This window comes from Eleutherodactylus coqui, unplaced genomic scaffold, assembly GCF_035609145.1.
Source record: "Eleutherodactylus coqui strain aEleCoq1 unplaced genomic scaffold, aEleCoq1.hap1 HAP1_SCAFFOLD_156, whole genome shotgun sequence".
Classification (NCBI taxonomy): domain Eukaryota; kingdom Metazoa; phylum Chordata; class Amphibia; order Anura; family Eleutherodactylidae; genus Eleutherodactylus; species Eleutherodactylus coqui.
Genome location: NW_027101934.1, coordinates 107,154 through 125,352, shown reverse-complemented (window position 1 = coordinate 125,352; position 18,199 = coordinate 107,154). Strand labels below are relative to the sequence as shown.

The 18,199-nt window shown below is 49.1% G+C and overlaps 1 long non-coding RNA gene across 1 annotated transcript; it reads right to left on the bottom strand.

Moving 5' to 3' along the window:
• Positions 1-467: 467 nt before the first annotated feature.
• Positions 468-6,474, bottom strand: LOC136593676 (uncharacterized). Its single transcript, XR_010788290.1, has 3 exons — positions 6,391-6,474; positions 3,236-3,529; positions 468-530 (listed from the first exon to the last, which is right to left on the bottom strand). It is a non-coding gene; the product is annotated as an uncharacterized lncRNA (long non-coding RNA).
• Positions 6,475-18,199: the final 11,725 nt, after the last annotated feature.

The window sequence follows — 18,199 nt, the reverse complement described above, 5'->3', positions numbered from 1 at the left end:
ACGGCGGCCGATATACGCTCCTGTGAATTTTTTTTGCTCGTACCAATGGTAAAGATTAAAAATATTGCAGCAGGTTCTATTTTGAGTGATTTTGTTCAAGAATGCCCACTATTTTCTGTGGGTGCATGAAAAAAAGGCCTCTGGCTTCCATGACACCTGGACGGCTCCAGCTACGATTGTCAGAGCAGAGGCGTATTCTAAAGTGATAATGCACTAAAGGTCAGTTTATTTGACGGTCACTTACCTTGCAACCTTTGCATCACATTTGCGATGTCCCTGGTGCTTCTGTTCGCGAGCCGTGAGGTGGCCATGTTGACTCTTCAGGGTATCCTTAGCTATAGGAATGTTGACTCCAAGTTTAGCTCTTAAGATGTCACACAATATCTTGCACGGCTCTCCTGAAGCATGCTCTACCTCCTATTCCCACTAGGCGGCTGATGCTTGAGTCACTGGCACCAAAACACCAGCAGACCACTCACGACTGCGCTGCCGCTTTCAATCTCTTCTCATGGGTCCTGTCCTTAAGCTGCCTGAAAAGACACAGAGGTAGGATTTAGAAGAGACTTGCATGCTTTCTTGCAATGCTAAAACCTGTAATCTCATTAGCAATTCCGACAAAGATTGGCAGGCCAGGATATGCAGTATTATTTGTGCCAAGCAGACAGTTACTGTTGAAAGCGCATTTCCTGCAACCGCGCTGTATAGAGTGAAATATCCGTAAATATAGTCATCCGTGTGAGCGATGCGCCAGTACTTTATATATCGAAGACGTAACTGCTACCTAGTACTATCCAAGATGCTTCTAATATACTCTAACCCCGGACTTGTACGAAAGGCAACAAAACCATCAGCAAGAACACTATAAACGTTCTAAACAGGTAAGTGCTGTATAATGAGTTTAATCATTTCAAGCCTAATGCCCTCTAAGATGATTAAATACTGCAAATATATATACACCGAGGGTGTGAGGGCAGTGATCCCCGTAGAGGGACTGTCCATATAGCTGCTGTATGATCCGCGCCGGGAAAAGTCATTCTACACGCCAATATCCCGGTCTTCTGCTGTGTTAGGGCATGTAAGGGGTGTAAAAGACATTAAAGACCTCTGTGCAGGAAGATATGGGTAACTTCTAAGATATGATTAAAGGGGTTGTCCCGAGGCAGCAAGTGGGTCTGTACACTTCTGCATGGCCATAATAATGCACTTTGTAATGTACATTGTGCATTAATTATGAGCCATGCAGAAGTTATAAAAAGTTTTATACTTACCTGTTCCGTTGCTGGCGTCCTCGTCTCCATGGTGCCGACTAATTTTCGCCCTCCGATGGCCAAATTAGCCGCGCTTGCGCAGTCCGGGTCTTCTGCAGTCTTCTATGGGGCTCCGTGTAGCTCCGTGTAGCTCCGCCCCGTCACGTGCCGATTCCAGCCAATCAGGAGGCTGGAATCGGCAGTGGACCGCACAGAAGAGCTGCGGTCCACGGAGGAAGAGGCCATCTTCAGCGGTGAGTAGAGAAGTCACCGGAGCGCGGGGATTCAGGTAAGCGCTCCGGTGAGCTTTCTTTACCTCCCTGCATCGGGGTTGTCTCGCGCCGAACGGGGGGGGGGTTGAAAAAAAAAAAAACCCGTTTCGGCGCGGGACAACCCCTTTAAAGGGAATGTCCTAGGGATAAAGAATAAGCATCTGATTGGCAAGGGTCTGACTGCATGGATCCCAACGATCAAGAAATTAGGAACTTTCACATGTCCATGAATGTTCGGACCGGTGGTCATGCGTGTGCACTACCTCTCCATTCATGACAGCCAAAGATACTAGAGCGATTGGCTTGTTGATGTGACTACCACAGCCATGTGACCACTACAACCAATCACTGGCCTCGGCAGTCATGCTAGCATGTATGGCACATGTCTACTGAGGCCTCGGATTGGCTGAGGTTGTTAACCAGAAGTATAGTGCATCACTGCACCAGGAGAATAAAGAATGGCTGGGACCCCAGGAGCATCGGCACCAGAGCGCTGGGTGATTTAACGGAAGTGTAATGATTGCTATTTTTATAACATTTTACTGTTAGCTTTATTTCTTAAACTCTTGGACAATCCCTTTAAGAGACTGCAAAAGTGAAATTGACCAAACATAAACCCCTGACTATAATCTCTATGGATGTCATAGAAGGTGGCTCCCGGCTCCGGATCCTTCTGTATGTGTGTCGCTGTATAAGATCAATTTCTGCATTGGCAGCACAACCCATAAATACATGACATTACCGGGCATCAGAGCAGCCGGATCAGGGCTGATCACTATTGATTTCTATTAAAAAAAAAGGGATGGTCTACCGAAGACAGATGTTTTAAAATTGAACACCTTCACCATAAAGGGCGTATATATACGCCCTCCTGGGGAAGGTTTGTGTGGAGCGGGACTGGGAGCCAATTTTACTCCAGAGATGGTGAATACCGACTATTTTTGACAGCTGATAATTCACCACAACTGCCATGATCAGCGTGAGCGCTAACACCGATGGTTAACCCTATAAATATCCAATCGGAGATTGAGAGTCCCGAACGGCGCCCTCGTGATGAGATTGCGAGGTGCTGTTCGCTTGTCATGGCAGCCCAAGGCCTTTTGAAGCCCTCAGGGTTCCCTGTGGCCCGTCATAATAGAATGCTGATAAAAATACCATATACAGCAATAAGTATTCCATCAAATGTTAAAGTCGATTAAACAACCTCAAGTTCAAGTACCCTAAGGGGACAAAAAAAAATTTATTGTAAAAAACATACTAAAAGTTAAAAAAAAAACAACTTTTCTTGTATTTATAATTAAAAAATACAAGCAAAAAAACCCCCCAAATATATTTGGTACCGCCACTAATGTAAAAGTCTGACCTAAAAAATAATGCATTATCTATCCTGCAGGGTGGACGCGGTCAGAAAAAAGAAATTACACAATGCCACAATTGCGCCTTTTTGGTCACTCTATGTCCAAGAAAAATCACTCTGCATTTCATCTAACATTTTATTTTCTTGTGTGAATGCACTGGGGAATAAACCTTTTAACAGATTTGCTTTCTCCCCATCACCCTCTACCATTCTTACAGGGCCTACACATTCCATTTTAATCTGTTTATATACTGTTTATAGGAGAAGGGGCTAATAGATCCATTTTGGTGCACAGATGAATTATTGATTTACTTGTACTTGTAACACATAATCGTGTTATTACTAGTTGGGAATATTACCAGACTTGGCAGTCCTGGAGGTCACTGTTTGACCTCAACCCATTAGTCCAGCCGTGAATCAACTCATCCACTCGCTGACGATTTGTGTCAGTGGTCGCAGCTGATGGTCTCCCACTGTGTGGTTTGTCTTCAGTGCTGGTTTCACCTTCTGTAAACCTCTTCATCCACCTGTGAACATTCCTCTTGTCAATGGTGTCATTCTGCAGCCTTTTGTGGATGTCGGACAGCCTTCATCCTTCCTTCATCAAGAACTCTATGACAGCACGTTGTTTCTGTTTGGAATCCATTACTGACCTGCAAGGAAGAACAAGATTCTGAAGCCCCCGTATAGAGGAAGAGTCCCTCCAACTACATGTGCAAGTTGAACAATCTACATCAATTAATAAAGAATTTATGACCACTTCTGCACTTTCGGTACAGCCCGCAGATATATATACGTTTTTTTTTCTTTACTAATTTTAATAATAAAATGTCTTCTTTAATAATATAGTATTTTCTGTTGCCGTCTTCTCACCGCCATAACCTTTTTATCTCTTAAAAAGCCGAGTCACAAGTATAGATCCGTGACGGGAGGTGAAACTTTTTAAAAATCTTTTACGTGATCGCCGTTATCCATTGGATAGCAGCGACCATGTGACCAAGGACCACGGCCCCCTGTGGCATCTCCAGACTCTCGGCAACGTTTCGTAGCCAAGAGCGGGGGGATTTTATATTATCCCGGCTTTTGTGCATGCGTCCGCTATTTTGGCGACGGGCGCGTCCGCAACAGCCAGGGTAAAATCCACATATAAATCCGAGGGCCGAACGTAATCTCATCTCCCCTTACGGACATAATCCATGAGGGGAGAGGTTTTCTTTTACACCTTTTTTAAACTTTTACATGGTCGCTGTTATCCATTGGATAACAGCAATGAAGTGACCGGGAACCACATACAGCAGCTTCCGGTGACAGCTCTGTGCTTTTGACTACTCATACTATGATCATGGGTTATTCGGGCGATACTGGCGATCGTGTAACTGTGGGAAGGGGGCTTCCTGTGGCCCCCCATGACAGCTCCAGGTTGTCGGTTACCTCCGGGAGCTGGCAGCCAGGAACTGCGATGTCCAGAGCCTGCAGGGCTTTAATCCCCAGAGGCAGCATGTTTTTACGTCCCCGGGAATTACAGCTCACTTAGGCAGGACGTAAAAACACTATGGAGTGGTCAGATTAGCATTAATTGTGAAAACATGTCTCTAAAAATTACCAAAGAAGTATTTTAGTCAACTTAACTTCCTGGCAGAGGATAGGATAGGAATTCTTCACTTTCACCCCAAAACATTCATAGCCACAGTGTTGTAAAAGTGCTTGGGCTTCGCTATCGCGTTTCAAGTCATACAGGTGTCACACGGGTGTATTATTATTGTGCATGCGCACTTCTCCTATATGCAGCTCGTGATGTCGTTAGCCCATTGACTTGTATTGGATCGCTCACATCTGCGGGTTTTCACACGTGTATTACTGGTGCAGAGAATAAATCCACAGCATGTTCTATCTGGACGTGTATTACGTGTGCGTGGGGATTGGCGGGCGCAGCGAGTATGAATGTCACTGTGTGAGCCCGGCCATATACTCAGCATACATAAAGGGGTCGTATGACATTAAAACACGGACAGCGCAACGGCTTTCTTAGGCTGGGTTCGCACAGGGCGGATTTCTCAGAAATGTTGTCCACACGGGACAGCGAATCCATCGCGGCAAAGCCGGCAAAAGCCGGTGCTGCGGCGCGGATTCGCCGGCCAGGCCGCTTCAAAACCTGCGGCACAGTGCCACGGGTTTTGAAGCAGCGCTTTTCCCGGAGGAAATCTCACGTTTTTTCGCTGCAGCCAAACCGCGAGTTTTTCGCCGGGAATCCGGCATGTGAGAACCCAGCCTTACATTACAGGACCCTGAGGGGCGGAATACGGCAGGATTAATTCATGTCCCTAAACTGTTGATCTAATTCCATGCTAGTCATCATACCCGCTCAGCTCCATGCCAGCCCTCACACCCCCCTCACCTCCATGCCAGCCCTCATATCGCCCTCACGTCCATGCCAGCCCTCATAGCCCCCTCACCTCCATGCCAGCCTTCATACCCCCTCTCATCTCCATGCCAGTCCTCACACACACCTGAACTCCATGCCAGCCCTCCTACCCCCTCACCTCCATGCCAGCCCTCCTACCCCCTCACCTCCATGCCAGCCCTCATACTCCTCTCACCTCCATGCGAGCCCTCATACCCCCCTCACCTCCATGCCAGCCCTCATACACCCTCACCCCCATGCCAGCCCTCATACCCCCCTCACTTCCATGCCAGCCCTCCTACCCCCTCACCTCCATGCCATCCCTCACACCCCCCTCACCTCCATGCCAGCCCTCATATCCCCCTCACCTCCACGGCAGCCCTCATACCCCCCTCACCTCCATGCCAGCCCTCATATCCCCCTCACGTCCATGCCAGCCCTCATAGCCCCCTCACCTCCATGCCAACCTTCATACCCCTCTCATCTCCATGCCAGTCCTCACACACACCTGAACTCCACGCCAGCCCTCCTACCCCCTCACCTCCATGCCAGCCCTCATACTCCTCTCACCTCCATGCGAGCCCTCATACCCCCCTCACCTCCATGCCAGCCCTCATACACCCTCACCTCCATGCCATCCCTCACACCCCCCTCACCTCCATGCCAGCCCTCATACCCCTCTCACCTCCATTCCAGCCCTCATACTCCCCTCACCTCAATGCCAGCCCTCATATTCCCCTCCCCTCTCTGACAGCCCTCACACCCCCTTGTGCAGGGCTTCCCTCCGCAGCCTCCTCTCCTCAGGCAGCCTTGTGTTGTGGCTGACAGTCCTGCTCCTTGGTAACCAAGTACAACAACTAGTCCGGGCTGCATGCTGACTAGACCAACTTGTTACCCCCGTGCCGTACAGCTGACATGTCCTCCCGACCCCCATGCACACATACAGTATATACACACAGCAGTCTGTCTGTCTGTCTGTCGGGATATACACGATATCACTGGCGTACATATAGGGGGTGCTGGGGGTGCGGTTGCGACCCGGCCCCTGAGCCCCAGGGGGCCCACGGGGCTTACTTTGCAGTCAGTCAGGCGATACTGACTGACTGCACTTACTTTCACTATGGTCTCTGCGCAGGCAGGAAGCCTCTCCGGGCACATCGGCGCTCCTCCCAGGACCTCCGCTCAGACCCCTCCCCCATCTGGTTCTCCAGCACAGAGATCATCAGAGGGGAGGAGTCTGAGCGGAGTTCCTGGGAGGAAACGCCGATGTGCAAGAGGGGCTGCCTGCGCAGAGACCATAGTGAAAGTAAGTGCAGTCAGTGAGAGGGAACGTCCTCGGTATGATTAAGAGGGGGGAGGGGGGTGAGTGAGGGGTGTTCTGTGTGTGATGGTGAGTGGGGGAAACGAGGGGTGTTCTGTGTGATGGGGAGTGGGGGTGAGTGAGGGGGGTTCTGTGTGTGATGGTGAGTGGGGGAAACGAGGGGTGTTCTGTGTGATGGGGAGTGGGGGTGAGTGAGGGGGGTTCTGTGTGATGGGGAGTGGGGGTGAGTGAGGGGTGTTCTGTGTGATGGGGAGTGGGGGTGAGTGAGGGGGGTTCTGTGTGATGGGGAGTGGGGGTGAGTGAGGGGGGTTCTGTGTGTGATGGTGAGTGGGGGAAACGAGGGGTGTTCTGTGTGATGGGGAGTGGGGGTGAGTGAGGGGGGTTCTGTGTGATGGGGAGTGGGGGTGAGTGAGGGGGGTTCTGTGTGATGGGGAGTGGGGGTGAGTGAGGGGGGTTCTGTGTGATGGGGAGTGGGGGTGAGTGAGGGGGGTTCTGTGTGATGGGGAGTGGGGGTGAGTGAGGGGGGTTCTGTGTGATGGGGAGTGGGGGTGAGTGAGGGGGGTTCTGTGTGATGGGGAGTGGGGGTGAGTGAGGGGGGTTCTGTGTGATGGGGAGTGGGGGTGAGTGAGGGGGGTTCTGTGTGATGGGGAGTGGGGGTGAGTGAGGGGGGTTCTGTGTGATGGGGAGTGGGGGTGAGTGAGGGGGGTTCTGTGTGATGGGGAGTGGGGGTGAGTGAGGGGGGTTCTGTGTGATGGGGAGTGGGGGTGAGTGAGGGGGGTTCTGTGTGATGGGGAGTGGGGGTGAGTGAGGGGGGTTCTGTGTGATGGGGAGTGGGGGTGAGTGAGGGGGGTTCTGTGTGATGGGGAGTGGGGGTGAGTGAGGGGGGTTCTGCGAGCCGGCACCTGACTTCACTATTAGAGGTATGCTAGAACCGAGCCGCTGTATTGGTGACTGAGGGCTCAATGCCACAGCTGTAAGCCTACAACACTGTGGGAGACCACCGGCATCTCACACATTTCCCAACCATGCACGCTGCCGGCAGGGACCACATATGGCCTTGTGTAGCACTGCACATGCACAGGGGGATTCTTTTTTTAATTCCCCACTCTGTTTAGAGTGACAATGCGTATGAAAACAATGTAATGTGTATGGGCAGTGTATCATACAAGTGTACAGGGCTCACGTTACGTGGTACGCAGAGAAAGAGAGCATGCTGGGATTACCACGTGTGCATAATACGTGGTGAAAACCTGGTCGTGGACATGAGCCCTAACATGTGATAAAAGTTAGCTCATGCTGTCTCCAATGTATGTGTGCCTGTATTATGTATGTGTATATAGAATTATTTTTTTCTTTCCTGAGGAAGCAAAGCGTGCCTTGAGGCTTGTGTTCTGGATGTTTTAAAAATCTAAAACCCCTGATTACTAATGATCCATTGATGGGTCATTAAAAAAAACAGTAATGTAGCTAAAAGTGATATACAAGGAGTAGCTGTGAAAAGGAGTGGTGGGTGGACGGGTCTGGAAGGGGGCCCCAAGCTAAACTTTTGCACCCGGGCCCATGAGCCTCTAGCTACGCCCCTGCACGATATATCACAGCTCATCCTCCCGTCTCCCCCGACTCACCGTGTTTCCCGCCAGTGATGACTGCCGCATCCTCCTGTCAGCAGCCCGGCTCCCATCACCGGAGTAATGTCCTCCGTCCGAGACTGTAGCACTGAGGCGGAGAGTGAGGCAGCCGAGGAGGAGGGCTCTGCTCTGTCACCAGCCTGGAGGATGTCACGACAGGGGCCGTCTACAGAATACATGTCCCGACAGACGGCTGCAGTCCCCTTCCCACGGCCGTTCACACACTGCGGCAGCGGCCCCCATTCTGTAGGGAAGCAGCTGGTGGCCCTATTGGGGCAGATGAAGAAGCCATGGCTGGTGGCTGAGGGTTCTGCGATGGCTGTTACCTCACAGCCTGTCTCAGGGCTAGTCACACATCCGTATGTTTACAGCGTATTACATGGGATCTGTACGCCGTGCGATACGCGGTAACTCAACATCACTTACATTGCTGTACGCTTATCAGAAGGAACTGCGTAATACACAAGCACCATTAATACGTGAGTTAGAGCCCATTATTCTCTATTGCCAAGCATATATACGCGTATGTATATACAATTACATGCATACGGGCGGGGGTATACGCATCATCACTAAGGGGAGTATAAAAAGACACAGGTGTGCTGCGCATGGCGGGGTGCGTGAGTACACAGTCATGTGCAGTAGGATTTTGCCGCCATATGCAGGGTCACAGCCGGCTCCACGCTGCGCTTTACACTTTTGGCCGTGTGAGCCCGGCCTTAGAGCTTCTTCACACGACCATATGCAGAAAAACACTCGCCGCAGCGCATTATAGTGAGTTAAGTATATTTGCGCTCGTGTTTGCGTGTAGTTCTGTACTTTGTGCGAACGCAGGGCCAGGTCACACGACACACCCCTCCGTGGATTAAAAAACCATTTAGCTTTATAAGCTCCAGATGTGTTGTATTCCCCGTGTTTTGCGCAGTGTTTCACGCTCCCTCTTGCGTATTTGCGCTCCTCCCATAGACTTCTCTGGGGGACTTTGCTGCACAAACCACAGGAAAATACGACAGTTCCTACTTTTGTCCAAGTACGCAAAATCCTCGTGCAAAACGCACTCATCGGAGTAAATACATTGACGTTCTATTACACCTTTGCTTTAGGTACGCAAAAGCATGCGCAAATATGGTCATTATGTTGGCCATCGCTCCCGGGCCTGGCGTCAGCTGAAGGTCTTCCTCTCTTCCCTCAGGCGGCTGCAGCCTACCGGCCATGCTGGGGCCAAATGTATGAGCCCCCCAGGCAGGGCATCCCTCTCCAGGTAGTCGGAATAATGACAGCCCAGTTCCCTAAGGGCTCATGTCCACGGGCAAAAGAAGAATTAAAATCCGCAGCGGATTTTAACTCTTCTCCTGCCCGCGGATCCGCGTCCCATAGGGATGCATTGACCAACCGCGGGTAGATAAATACCCGCGGATCGTCAATAAAAGGGATTTTTAAAAAAATGAAGCATGAAAAAATCTGGACCATGCTCCATTTTCGTGCGGGTCTCCCGCGGGGACCGCTCCCGCGGGCTTCTATTGAAGCCTATGGAAGCCGTCCGGATCCGCGGGAGACCTAAAATAGGAATTTAAAAGAATTTACCCATCCGGAGCGGACCGGGAAGGTCTTCTATTCCTCACGGCCGGATCTTTCTTGCTTCGGCTCGGCGGATGTGCCCGGCGCATGCGCGCGGCACGCCGGCGACGTGCCGAGTTCATCCGCTGCCGAAAAAGAAGATCCGGCCGTGAGGAAGAGAAGACTTTCCCGAACCGCTCCGGATGGGTAAATTCTTTTAAATTCCTATTTTCAGCGCTCATGTCCGCGGGGCAGGAGGGACCCGCTGCAGATTCTCCATGGAGAATCCGTAGCGGGCCTAATTTTCCCCGTGGACATGAGGCCTAAGGGCTCATGTCCACGGGCAAAAGAATTAAAATCCGCAGCAGATTTTAACTCTTCTCCTGCACGCGGATCCGCACCCCATAGGGATGCATTGACCACCCGCGGGGTAGATAAATACCCGCGGATGGTCAATAAAAGTGATTTTAAAAAAAAATGGAGCATGAAAAAATCTGGACCATGCTCCATTTTCATGCGGGTCTCCCGCGGGGACGGCTCCCGCGGGCTTCTATTGAAGCCTATGGAAGCCGTCCGGATCCGCGGGAGACAAAAATCAGATTTTACTCACCCGCTCCGTTTCTTCTCTTCGCCGCCGCGTCATCTTCTCTCAGTCGCGGCCGGATCATTTTGCTTCGGGACGGCGCATGCGCGGGGCACGTCACCGACGTCATCCTGCGCATCCGCCGGGCCGAAGAAAGAAGATCCGGCCGCGACGCAGAGAAGATGACGCCGCGGCGAAGGAAGTATCCGGAGCGTGCGGGAGGTGAGTTAATTCTGATTTATTCTGATTTTCAGCGCTCATGTCCGCGGGGCAGGAGGGACCCGCTGCAGATTCTCCATGGAGAATTCGTAGCGGGCCTGATTTTCCCCGTGGACATGAGGCCTAAAGGTGCCTACAGGCGGAGCGATTATCGTTCAAACAAGCGAAAGTGAATAAAAATAGTTCAGTCTAAACGCGAGCCAACGACTGGACGACAAACGATATTCATTCGCGTTTCATTCATTTTCTGCAGGCATATACGCCACCATCGGCTCCTTCACTTATTGTTCCGTTTATACAGACTGAATGATTCAACAATGGATCTGCCTGTCTAAACAGAGAGCACAAGTGAACGAGGCCGCGGTGACGCCATTCGCCCGGTCGAACAATAATATAATCGGCTCGTCTAAAAGGACCTGAAGACAACTTTATATTGAACAACCCGATAGCTAGGTTCAGTCTCCGGGGGACGGAGGTTTGCAATTAGTTACAAACCCGCAACTAAAGAATAAGGCCAGTTTCACACGGCTGATAAGATCGGGTGAGATTTCTGCGTTGCGAGACGCACAAACATGAATCCCATTCATTTTAATAGGTTCATACACATGAGAGATATTATCCCACATGGCAGCACGGTGCTATGTGAGAAACAGATCGCAGCATGTTCTATCTGGCTGCGATATCGCCCATTGCTTATTGAAAGCAATGGGAGAACGCGGTCATCCTCCATTACAGCAGCGGCAGGAGATTCCTTCATCCTCTCGGGGAATCCCTTAAGATGTGGTGGGGAAATCCCTTCAGCCCTGACTGGGGTGAAGCGATTCCCTGCGGGGATGAAGGAATCCCCTGCTGCTGCTGTCACAGAGAATCTCCCAGAGTTCTCCCACTGCTTTCAATGGGGCTGGCGCTGCTGCCACATGAAAATGCCTCACATCCACAGGTCTTTCACATGACCTTCTGTAACTAGTGCTGCTTAGAGTATATACAAGATTACTACTTGTACCCATTAGGCCGTGTTCACATGGTTGGACCTCCTGTAACTAGTGCTGCATAGAGTATATACAAGATTACTACTTGTACCCATTAGGCCGTGTTCACATGGTTGGACCTCCTGTAACTAGTGCTGCATAGAGTATATACAAGATTACTACTTGTACCCATTAGGCCGTGTTCACATGGTTGGACCTCCTGTAACTAGTGCTGCATAGAGTATATACAAGACTAGCTGATATACCCGGCTTTGCCCGAGTTAATTTGGTACTGGTGTTTATCTGGTGTTCACACGGAAAATCTTACGAAGTCGTGGTTACTTTAGAGATACTGAAGAAAAAGATATGTTCACCATTTTGCATAGTTCTCTGCGTTACCCAGGAAACACCACGTGGAGGAAACCATGCGACGTTTCCTTTATATAAAATGTCATCAGGAAGTGAGAGAATTAGATTACGTACATAAAATTTGGACACTAATTCTTTTGCGCTTAGAATTGACTAATCGAGTTGGGACCCATTAACTTTTCATATTTATGACACAATCAATGCTTGTGTCAAATTTCATGTTTTTATGACATTGGGAAGTGAGAGATTTTCATTATCTACGTAACATTTGGATGCTAATTCTTTTGCACATAGAATTGAATAATGGTGTTGGGACCCATTAGCTTTTCCTGTTTATGACATAATCAATGCTCGTGCCAAATTTCCCATTTCTATGACACCGGAAAGTGAAAAAATTACATTCCGCACGAAAAATTTTGAAGCCAATTCTTTTGCGCTAGAATTGAATAATCGAGTTGGGACCCATTAGCTTTTCCTATTTTGGAGATAATCGATGCTCGTGCCAAAATTCATGTTTCTACGATATCGGGAAGTTGGAGAACTTTTGGCGAGTCAGTCAATCAGTCAGTGAGTCAGTCAGTCAGTGAGTCAGTGAGGGCTTTCAGCTTTATATATACAAGATTACTACTTGTACCCATTAGGCCGTGTTCACATGGTTGGACCTCCTGTAACTAGTGCTGCATGGAGTATATACAGCATTACTACTTGTACCCATTAGGCCGTGTTCACATGGTTGGACCTCCTGTAACTAGTGCTGCATAGAGTATATACAAGATTACTACTTGTACCCATTAGGCCGTGTTCACATGGTTGGACCTCCTGTAACTAGTGCTGCATAGAGTATATACAGCATTACTACTTGTACCCATTAGGCCGTGTTCACATGGTTGGACCTCCTGTAACTAGTGCTGCATAGAGTATATACAAGATTACTACTTGTACCCATTAGTCCATGTTCACATGGTTGGACCTCCTGTAACTAGTGCTGCATGGAGTATATACAGCATTACTACTTGTACCCATTAGGCCGTGTTCACATGGTTGGACCTCCTGTAACTAGTGCTGCATGGAGTATATACAAGATTACTACTTGTACCCATTAGGCTGTGTTCACATGGTTGGACCTCCTGTAACTAGTGCTGCATAGAGTATATACAAGATTACTACTTGTACCCATTAGGCCGTGTTCACATGGTTGGACCTCCTGTAACTAGTGCTGCATGGAGTATATACAGCATTACTACTTGTACCCATTAGGCCGTGTTCACATGGTTGGACCTCCTGTAACTAGTGCTGCATGGAGTATGTACAGCATTACTACTTGTACCTATTAGGCCGTGTTCACATGGTTGGACCTCCTGTAACTAGTGCTGCATAGAGTATATACAAGATTACTACTTGTACCCATTAGGCCGTGTTCACATGGTTGGACCTCCTGTAACTAGTGCTGCATAGAGTATATACAAGATTACTACTTGTACCCATTAGTCCGTGTTCACATGGTTGGACCTCCTGTAACTAGTGCTGCATAGAGTATATACAAGATTACTACTTGTATCCATTAGGCCGTGTTCACATGGTGGAATCTGCATTAGTCTGTGTGCACACCTACCGTGTGTACAAGTTGCGCCCGAGTGATTGGGGTTTAACTTGCATCGGACAACACGCGGACACTTGTCCATGTGCTGTCGGACTCACTTGGATATAGCACATAGCCATGCATCAGCGTGATACGGACAGGAATAGAGCATGCGATGAGTTAGCGGTCCTCGTTAATCTGCATAGACCCATAGGCTATAATGGGGTCATGTGCTGCCCGGGATTTACCACAGACAGCACATGGCCCAAAGGCTTCATGGAAAGAAGAGAAGTGACATGTCCCTTGTTGATGTGGATTCCGCAGCGGTGTATCCACATACAGACTGAATGCAAGTAGTTGGTGTGCGTACCTACGGCAGCTCTAATCCAGATCCATGTCAGAGATCTACCGTTAACATGCAGATTTATGCCATGGATTTCCATTGAAGTCCGTGTTGGATGTTTCTGACGCTGAATATGGCCTGACTACTGGAAGACGGGGAACAAGGGGTCTGGTGGGACAACCGTCATCGGTGGGGGGCATCAGGAGACGTCAGCAGCCGCAGGCACAAACTCTTCAGCTACTTGGTTTATGTAGGTTGAAAACAGACAAATATCCATCAAGTCCAACCTTACTAAGCGATTAAAATCACGCCCGCAAAACGTGACCAATGGTTTCACAAGCCGACATCCACAGAAGATCTGTACTTAGCTCTCCAAGATGTCTGGAACAACCTCCCTGCCGAGCTCTTTCACAAACTGTGTGCAAGCGTTCCTAGAAGAGCTGATGCTGTTGTGAAGGTAATGGGCGGTCACACCAAATACTGATTTAGATTCCTCTCTTCACTCACTTTGCATTTTGGTTTTTGATGAAACTGAGAACACTTCTTCTCTTTCTGAAAGCATTCTCACTTTGCAGCATTTTTCACACCTGCCTACGGTCTCCCTCATAGAGACATTTTTTACCACGACTAGAGCGGCGTTTTCAGCATCGCGGTATAGCGCTCCCATTGTTTTCGATTAGACCGCTCAGACAGCCGCTCGATTGCAGTGACTTTTAGCACTGTGATTTTCCAGCAGGGTTTGTTCTATTTTTGAGCGTTTCGCGTTCCTCATCAAAACTAAAGTAAAATGCTGCAAAGCCCCGCAATTTAAATCGTAGCGCTTACCACAACGCCTGTGTGAGGGAAGCCTGAAACTACTGTTGTTGTATGTGTTACATTAAGATTAGAGATGAGCGAGCGTACTCGGCCAGGCCCTTTTTTCGCCCGAGCGCCGCGATTTTCGAGTACTTCCATACTCGGGCGAAAAGATTCGGCAGGCGCCGTGTGTGAGTGGGGGGTTGCAGCGGGGAGTGGGGGGGAGAGGGAGAGAGAGAGGGCTCCCCCTGTTCCCTGCTGCTATCCCCCGCTCCGCCACGCCTCCCCCCGCCCCCCGGCGCCCCCCGAATCTTTTCACCCAAGTACGGAAGTACTTGAAAATTGCGGTGCTCGATCGAGTAATTACTCAAAACGAGTAGGTTCACTCATCTCTAATTAAGATCAAAATGTTTGAGATTCTAAAACATGAAATGACTTGGAAGTTCTGACAAACACATATATCCCACATACAAAACACGAGGCACAGGGATTACAGAATAAGGCCGCGCTCACACCTGCGTGACGGTCAGTTCACGGTTTCCATTTTTAGAGGAGAGAAAAAATGATTTATTACCCAAGTGATTTCAATGGGGTTTGAAAAATAACAGAAAGGCTTCTGTTTGCCTTCATTCTGTCAGGCCTACGTTTTTAAAACAGAAAAATCACGCTGCAGACTGCGCTATTTTATCATCCAAAGAAACGAAAATCTAATGAAATGGAAGCATACGGAAGCCTTTCTGCTTTATTGAAACCCCATTGGAATCAATGGGGAAAAAATGGATTCGTTGTTTTCTGTTTTATTTCAGTTTCTGTTCTCCAAAAATGGAGCAGAGAGACGGAAACCCTGAAGCGACCCCAACGCAGGCGTGACAGCAGCCTTATACTGCTAGAGAAGACATTTGTCACATCTTAGAGAAGCGATTCGAGGAGCATCTGAGACCTTCCGGAATCAGCAGTAGTAATACTATAATAATGCTGACTAGTAATACAAAGTATAAGGGCAGGATCAGAATCTCCATGATTTTGCTGTGATTTGGTGATAAATCCAGTCTCATGTAACACTATCTTGCTGCAGGTTTGTATTATATAGCATCTTGTAAGATCCCCGATGAATATCCTTGGTAAGGGCCTCAACACACGGGCCGTTATGTGGCCGCATGATGGGACGATACGAAACCACTGATCACTGGTTTAGTTTCCACTACCGGGACGCTCGCATGTTGTGTGCAAGAAGAGTTACGGCAGGACCCGTCTTTTCACGCTCACACACACTGGCGCGAAGTTCGAAGAGTCAGAATATGTTGGGGTTTTTCTTGTTTTTTTTTTTAAAACCCCGCTTCATACGCTAGAACAACAGGAGCTAAAATAATTCATGCAGATTAAAAATCAGCTTCATCCCTTTTAGCAGTGATTACTTGTGTGCAGTGACCTCTTCTTCTGCTTGTGTAGAGCTTGTTGACCACTAGACGCCTCTAAGACACACAGAAGGTTTTTCTTGGGATGTAAGAAGCTGGATGGTCATATTAAGGAATTGCCGACACCTGGACCGTTCTGACCAGACTGTTAGGAGGTGTTGGGACCAGTGGATGTGTAAGGGCACACAAGGGGACTGGGCTCAGGACCCCCTCGACAGACCACCAGTAGACAACATCATATGATCGTTCGACAAGTATGAGCAGTTCAGAAACAGGTGACACCATCGTTAGACCCCTGCATCTGTTGTATCCATTTCCAGGTGTTTGGCTAAAGGACCTTTGGTCTCATGGCACACATGATGTGTACTGCCTTTGACACCCACCATCACCATTTGTAGTGGTGTTATGCACGATTAAACTGGATGCTACAAAGTGGATTCCAGTTGTCTTCAGCGATTAATCCAGGTTTAGTTTGGGCATTGATGGCGGCTGTGTTCGTGTTTGGAGACCTGAGGGTGAACACTGCAATCCTGCCTTTGCTGTGGAGCGGTACACTGCTCACACTGCTGGTGTGATGATCTGGGGGCCATTGCATGACACTCGGCTACCGCTAGTGGTGGTACGAGGGACAATGGCAGCTCAGTGATATGTTCAGCACATCCTGCAGGCACATGTGTTGTCTCTCATGGCGGCCTCCAACAGGATAATAGTTGGCCGCCCACAACAAGGGTTTCTAGGAATGTCTCTACAACACTGTCACACTTCCATGGCTGCCCAGTTGCCAGATTTATCGCCAATAGAACATGTATTGGACCATCTGGGATGCCAACTTCGACAGTCTACGAGTTTGCATGTTCTAGAGGCTCAATTACAGCAAATGTAGACCTCCTTCCTTGGTCTCTCACAACTCACAGCCTCTCCCACTCACAGAGATGGCAATACTCTTGATCTAGTCTTCCTCCATCTCTGCTCTGCTTGCCACTTCACTAACTCCCCTATCCCGCTCTCGGACCATAACCTCCTCTCTTTGCCTGTCAAGCTGCCTAGAATCTCATCAGACCCACCAGCCTACCATATGTACAGGACCTTCAGACCGTTCACACCCAAAACTCTGGCATCTCCCCCTCCTAATTCAAATAGGCTATCATATCCCAACTGCTAAAGAAATCGACTCTTGACTCGACCGATGCTGCCAACTACCGACTCTTCTCAAATCTCCCCTTCATCTCCAAATTATTAGAAAGCCTAATTTACTCCCGCCTTAAAAGCTATCTATCAGAAAACTCTCCTCTTGACCTCCTACAGTCCAGCTTCTATCCTCTACACTCGACAGAAACTGCTCTGACTAAAGTGTCAAACAACCTCCTAACGGCTAAATCGAGGGGCAACTATTCCCTACTGATCCTCCTCCCTTGCTGTTGGGGTCCCCCAGGGCTCAGTCCTCTGCCCCCTCCTTTTTTCCATTAACACAGCCACTACCATCAGGACAGACCATCAGGAGATTTGGCTGTCAGTACCATCTCTACACCGACGACACCCAGTTATACACCTCCTCTCATGACATTACAGCACCGTTTCTTCAGTATGCAACCGGATGTACGTGGTCTCTAACCCTATGTCCACTCTCTACCTTAAACTGAACCTCCCAAAAACTGACCTTCTCCTGTTTCCGCCCCCTACTAACCGACCTCATCCTGACATCTCCATCTCAGTGTGAGGCACCACAGGCCCATTCGACTCCAATCCCTCCTTTACCCCTACATCCAATCTCTGGCCTGAACAGTTCGCTTGCACCTCAAGAATATTGCTGCGCTCCAGTCGGCAGCTCTGTCCAGGTCTTGGACAGCTCCTCTGCTGAAACCTAGCCATGCTTCTCTGTTTCCCTGTCTTGTCCCCACCATGTTCCTGATTAGGCCTCCTATATAAAAATGGCCATGCTTCTGTTTCTGATTAAGCCTCTTATATAAACCAGGCCATGTTCCCGCCTCCTTTGCGTGAATATTGTGCCTCAGCAGCCATTGATCAAGCTCTACTACTGCCTGCTTCTCTGCTATTCAACGAAGACCTTCTGATAAGACCCCTGGCTTCCCTTCCGACAACGTGACCCACTTTCTCCATTTCTAACTCAACACTGAGACCTTCTGA